This window comes from Nuphar pumila, chromosome 6 (genome assembly GCF_984573655.1).
Source record: "Nuphar pumila chromosome 6, dmNupPumi1.hap1.1, whole genome shotgun sequence".
Lineage (NCBI taxonomy): Eukaryota > Viridiplantae > Streptophyta > Magnoliopsida > Nymphaeales > Nymphaeaceae > Nuphar > Nuphar pumila.
Window position 1 is genome coordinate 20455222 of NC_143254.1, and position 6000 is coordinate 20461221.

Sequence of the window (6000 nt, forward strand, 5' to 3'; positions counted from 1 at the left end):
TGAATCAAAACGACGTGGTGTGCGGGGAAGGCCCACGATAAAATCCATGGACACATGCTCCCACGGTCGTTCAGGAATGGGTAACGGGGTGTACAGACCACTATTCTGACGATGACCCTTGGACACTTGACACACATGACAACCTTGGATAAACTTGACAACATCTTTGCGCATCTTGGGCCAAAAGTATCGTTCATCTAAGAGAGCGAACGTCTTATCATGCCCGAAATGCCCTGCTAACCCTCCTTCACGTAATTCAGAAATCAACTGAAGCCTGAGGGAGAAATTGGGTACACATAATTGGTTACCACGGAAGAGGTAACCATTATGAATACAAAAACAAGGGTCAAGGTTGCGAGCGGAGGAGGTGCACCCTTCCCAGACTTTGTGAAAATCAGGGTCCGTAGGGTATAACTCTTTGCATTGTTCAAAACCTATGACCTGCACCGACATAGTCATCAACAGGCTGTTCTTCCTACTAAGAGCGTCAACCACCTTATTCAGGGTACCCGATTGATGCCGAAGCAAAAATGTGTACTCTTGCAAGAAGCTGACCCACTTGGCATAATGAACACTCAACTTTTTCTGACTGTTCAGGTACTTCAATGCCTCATGATCCGTGTACAAAACAAATTCCTTATAAATGAGATAATGCCTCCAATAACGAAGGGCTTGTACAACGGCATAAAACTCAACATCGTAAGTGGAGTATTGGCACCTAGCCTGAGTCAACTTCTCGCTAAAGAAGGCGACAAGCCTACGATTCTGGCTCAAGACGGCGCCAATCCCCACTTTAAAGGCATCACATTCAACCTCAAAGACTGCACTAAAATCGGGGAGGGCTAAGACAGAGGCACTGGTCATTTTGTCCTTGATGATCGTAAAGGCTTTGCTAGCCGCTGGCGTCCACTGAAAGCTAGTACCTTTTAGGCACTCCGTGATGGGGGCCATAAGGGTACTAAAATTCCTCACGAAACGTCGGTAAAAGGTGGCTAACCCGTGGAAACTACGGATCTCTCCTATAGTCCTTGGGGTAGGCCAATCGACAATCGCTCGGACTTTAGCAGGGTCGGCCTTGACGCCATCAGAAGACACAATAAACCCTAAGAACACGACACTGGATGTCATAAACTCACACTTCTTGGCATTGACATACAATTTTTCCTTTCTCAAAATATCTAAGACTTGACGCAGGTGACTCAAATGATCAGACAATGAAGAACTATAGACCAAGATGTCGTCAAAGTAGACGACAACAAACTTACCAAGACACGGACGCAAGACTTGGGTCATCATGTTCATGAAGGTACTAGGGGCATTAGACAACCCAAACGGCATGACTAACCACTCATACAATCCATCACGTGTCTTAAATGCCGTTTTCCACTCGTCTCCCTCGCGTATACGAATATGATGATATCCGCTTTTTAAATCAATTTTAGAGAAAATGGAGGCACCGGATAACATGTCAAACATATCATCTAAACGAGGAATGGGAAAACGGTATTTGACTGTGATGCGATTGATCGCACGGCTATCGACACACATGCGCATGGACCCATCTTTCTTAGGAGTGAGTAAGGCAGGCACAACACAAGGACTAACACTCTCACGAATGAAACCCTTTTGCAGTAATTCCTGAACCTGTCTTAACAACTCAGTGTGCTCGGAGGGGTTCATGCAATAAGCGGGAAGGTTGGGTAGACTCGACCCGGGCACAAAATCAATGGCATGCTGAACCACCCTTGTCGAAGGTAATCCATCAGGAAGGTCATTCGGCATAACGTCGCAGAATTCCTCGAGAAGAGGGGCAACATCCGCGGGAATGGACACAGGTGAACTCATCACTGGCTTAGCCACCAGGGCATAACAATAGCCATCTTCCTGGCAGTGGTCCAGGAAAAGCCGGTACGAGAGGCCTGCGAGTCGGGGGACTCGTTCGGGTTTGTCAACTGTGGGGAAACCTGTCTCCCGGATTGGTAGAAGGACGATCTTATGGCCATTAAAGATAAAAGAGTAAGTGTTCTTGCGGCCATCGTGAGTGGTCTGGCGATCAAACTGCCAGGGACGTCCCAACAGAATGTGACACGCATGCATAGGGGCCACATCACACCACACCTCATCGTGGTAGTGTTCCCCCATGGAAAACCGGACTAGGCAACGCTGAGTGATGGGAACCTCATTTCCTTTCTTGAACCAGGCCATCTTATAGGGTTGGGACAACTTTTCGGTGTTGAGTTTCAAGGTAGACACCACACTCTCAGATACCATGTTCTCACATGCTCCGGTGTCAATGATGACATCACAAGCGTGACCTTCACAGTTGCATCGGGTCCTAAAAATGTTATTCCTTAGCCATTTCGATGGGGTCAATTCTCGGGGTGTGGTCAACACATGACGGATGGACAACAAACTTTCGACGTTGCCGTCGAACTCTATAACTCCCTGCTCATCCTCAACCTCAACTAATGAATTGTCCTCACTATCACTCTCACTTGCGGACTCGACAATTCCTTCAACCAAATGGGTGTTCTTGCTCACGGTCGGACACTTGGACGCGACATGTCCTAACTCTTGACACCTAAAGCAACGAAGGGTCGACTCAGTAGGTTTGGTCTTGGACCGGGTGTGGAAAGCTGGACCTGACTGGTCAGATTTGCTAAGGTCGGTCCTAGGTTTTGAATCACTAGGGGAGCTTGCTCCCTTGGTTGGGAAACTCGGCTTGGGTCGGTTGGGGGGCTCACTACGGGTCGTCCGATATTCCTGCCTCCGCTTCAGCTTGTCCTCGATGTTCATGGCATAACTGCTGGCTTGATCTAATGTTTCGACTGTGACACAACTAAAATCATCAGAGATAGCAGGGCGGAGACCCAAAATGTACCTCGTGACCTGCTGACGAGCTGTTTCCTCGATCTGCACACGTAGGGAAAGACGATGGAACTCCGCGGTGTACTCTGCTACCGTTCGGGAACCTTGGCGCAGGGTCAGGTATTCCTTGTAGGCTCGCTCGGCGTGATCCGAAGGCACGAACTTTGACTGCATCAGTCTTTGCATTTCTTCCCACGATTGTACGCGCTCTAATCCCTGTCGCTCCCTTGATCGTTGTAGCTCCACCCACCATGTCTGTGCTAGGCCTCTCAATCGTGTAGAAGCTAACGAGACACGACGATGTTCAGCAACTGTGTGATAATCGAAGAAGAACTGCACTGCATAAGACCAGTCAAAAAACTGCTCCGCGTCGAATCGCCCCGCAAACTCCGGAAGATCCAATTTCACGCCATAGGTGGAAGAGTGGTCTGGTGGTCTCTGTTGTCGCGGCTCCACCATTCCTGCAGGATGCTCGTTCCAGAAAATGTCGTCGTTCCAAGCTGCTTCATTGCCCATATGGCGGTATTGTTCGCCGGGATGCTGGTGTTGTCGAACTCTCCCGATGGGGGGTCGGCGGTCGGGGCGCGCCGGTTCCTGCTGACATTGCCTCGGTCGGGTTTGCCCGTGGGCGGGTACCATCTGCGGCCGGTATTGTGGTACTGGAATGACGGGAAGTCCAAGGTTCGGGGGAGGGTTCGGTTGAGGTTCTTGTTCCAGACGGGTAGAATGGGTATAATATGGTTGTGGGTTAGGAGTATGGTGTTGGGTCGGATATTGGGTTGGGTTTAGGGTCAGGTTTGGGTGAACCGGTTGGTTTGGGTTTGGGTATGGGTATGGGTATGGGGCTTGATGGGTATATGGATGGGTTGACTCGCCCGATGGGATGTGAATCGGGCCCACTCCTACACTATTCGTCGGACCCAGATATGGATGGGAAGGATCGAGGTTCGAGTTTTTGGGATAATAGGCTTGGTCTGAACTCGATCCTCGATCCAAGAGATTATGGGTCTGGTTCTGACCCGGCTCAAATCCAAACTGGAGCTCCGTCCGGGTCCGATATGGGTCTGGGTCGGTACTGGATTCATTTTGGGGTTCAAAATTAATGGGTTGGGTTTGAGTCGGGATGAACTGCACACCAAACCCAATTGGATTGGCTGGGTAAGGGGTTTCGGATCCCGGACCCGCTCCCAGGGACCCAAAGGATGGTCCCCGAGATCCAGGCCTGGGTCCTGCTGAAAACTGTTCCGGCCCGGACCCTCTCGGGTTTGGGCCCATCCACACGGGTTCGCCAGGTTCCACCCACTGGTTGGTCATCGCAATGCCTCTGCGCGCGGGACCAGGAGAGAGAAACAGTTCTTTCTCGGGTCGGGTCGCTGCACTAGGGCTTGCAGCGGGGTCCTGCGTGCTGCTGGGTTCTTGCGGACCCAACCCGACCTGCGGCAGACCCACAGGAAACCGAGCCCTGGTCTGGGGTGCACTCGGACCCAAACCTGCGGCAGGACCCGGCGTGACGCTGGGTTCCTGCAGGCCCAGCCCTGCCGGCGGCATAGCCCTATGGCTCGAGGCCAGGGCAAAACTGCACCCACGACGTGGGGTTGCCCTGCCCTATCTTCCTGGTTCAGATGGGGGGTACTTACTGCGCGTGACACTGTTGCTGTCGAACCTGGGAATGGAGGGGGGAACGCTGGTTGCTGGGTAGCAACACAGTCGGGCTGACAGGACGTCGGCTGGACTGCTGCTGCATCTGCTACGACCTCCAGCGCAACCCCCAGTCTTTGCCTTGAGGTCGCAGAGGGATCCACCGGTGACTCAAGGGCAGCGACTCGGCCTTCGACCCCATCAAGTCGCCATGATATGGTTGCCACGTCCTGACTGATACGCGACACGTTTTCCTGTATTTTCGTCAACACCTCCATGACACGCAGCATTGGGTCTTCGCTGCTTGCCTCCTCACGCGCTTCGCCTTGTACCGGATTGGTTCCCGCCTCAAGAGCCATACCGCTGATGAAGGTTGAACGCCGGCTTTGATACCACTTTGATGCAACTGCGTTGGAGGAGGAGTGAAAACTAATGGCCCACCGTGAATCGGTGTGGCTGAACTTCTTTATTAACTCAGAAATGTTCAATAAACAATGGGAATATGCAAAACAATGGGAATATGCAATAAACAGTAAAGAAAATCTAAAGGGAAAACAGTAATCAAATAGAGAATAGGAAAAGTTGCAGAAAAAAGAAGTCGGCTGGGCTGTTTCAATCTTCAATTCCCCTTCACGCAACCCTAGACAGGCCTTTTAAAAAGTGTTTACTGGACCGAGTCGGGAGTCCAGATTTGAATCCGACCCACGAACCGGTTCAGTCCTTCTTTGCAGCTGGTTCTGGGGCGCGCGAGCTCCACCACGCCTGACGTAGGTGCGCAGGGGTACCTCCCTGCGTCGTGGCTCCGTCCCTGCAGGTGAGTCATAGTCACGGGGTCTTTCATCTGCCCTGTGTGGTGGATCGAGTGGCACGATGGGCCCAATCGGGTCCTGCCCTGCATCAAAATGTCAACCACAGTGTAGGTTAATTTAACATAAATTGTATTTACGATTGTCTTATTCAAACTTCAAGAGACTTCCTATTCACAATAAACAATTGTGTTTTATTTTGCATCAAAATTGTTACTATAGTCAATAAAAATCCTAAACAATGTTACAGACAGAAGAGTGCACTCAAGAGTTAATCCGAACCTGCTCAACTTGACAATAGTTAATATAACAATAATAATAACTGTTTACTTTCGAGGCATAGTTCAAGTGTAGTTTTCTCATTACTTGCCCCAAAACAACTCTTTGTTTCAGAATGATGTTTGCACAACAGGCGACATTTGAGCTTCTTTCTCAAAGAAAATTTGTGAAATGCAAAAGAGATGCAAAATATTCTATTTTCTGTTGAAGGCTTCCTTAAGACACTTGTTGATGAGGATTACAGCGATAAAGTGAAAACCTATGTTCTTAAGCTGTTTTGGATGTTTTAGTGTTACTTGTGGATCATTCTCTATTTCATAGGACCAGAGTTTAAAAAAGTGATGTTACAAAGTAGCCTTTGATTATCATCTTCTCAACAGTTAATCTGAAACTAATGGTTCTGCTCTCG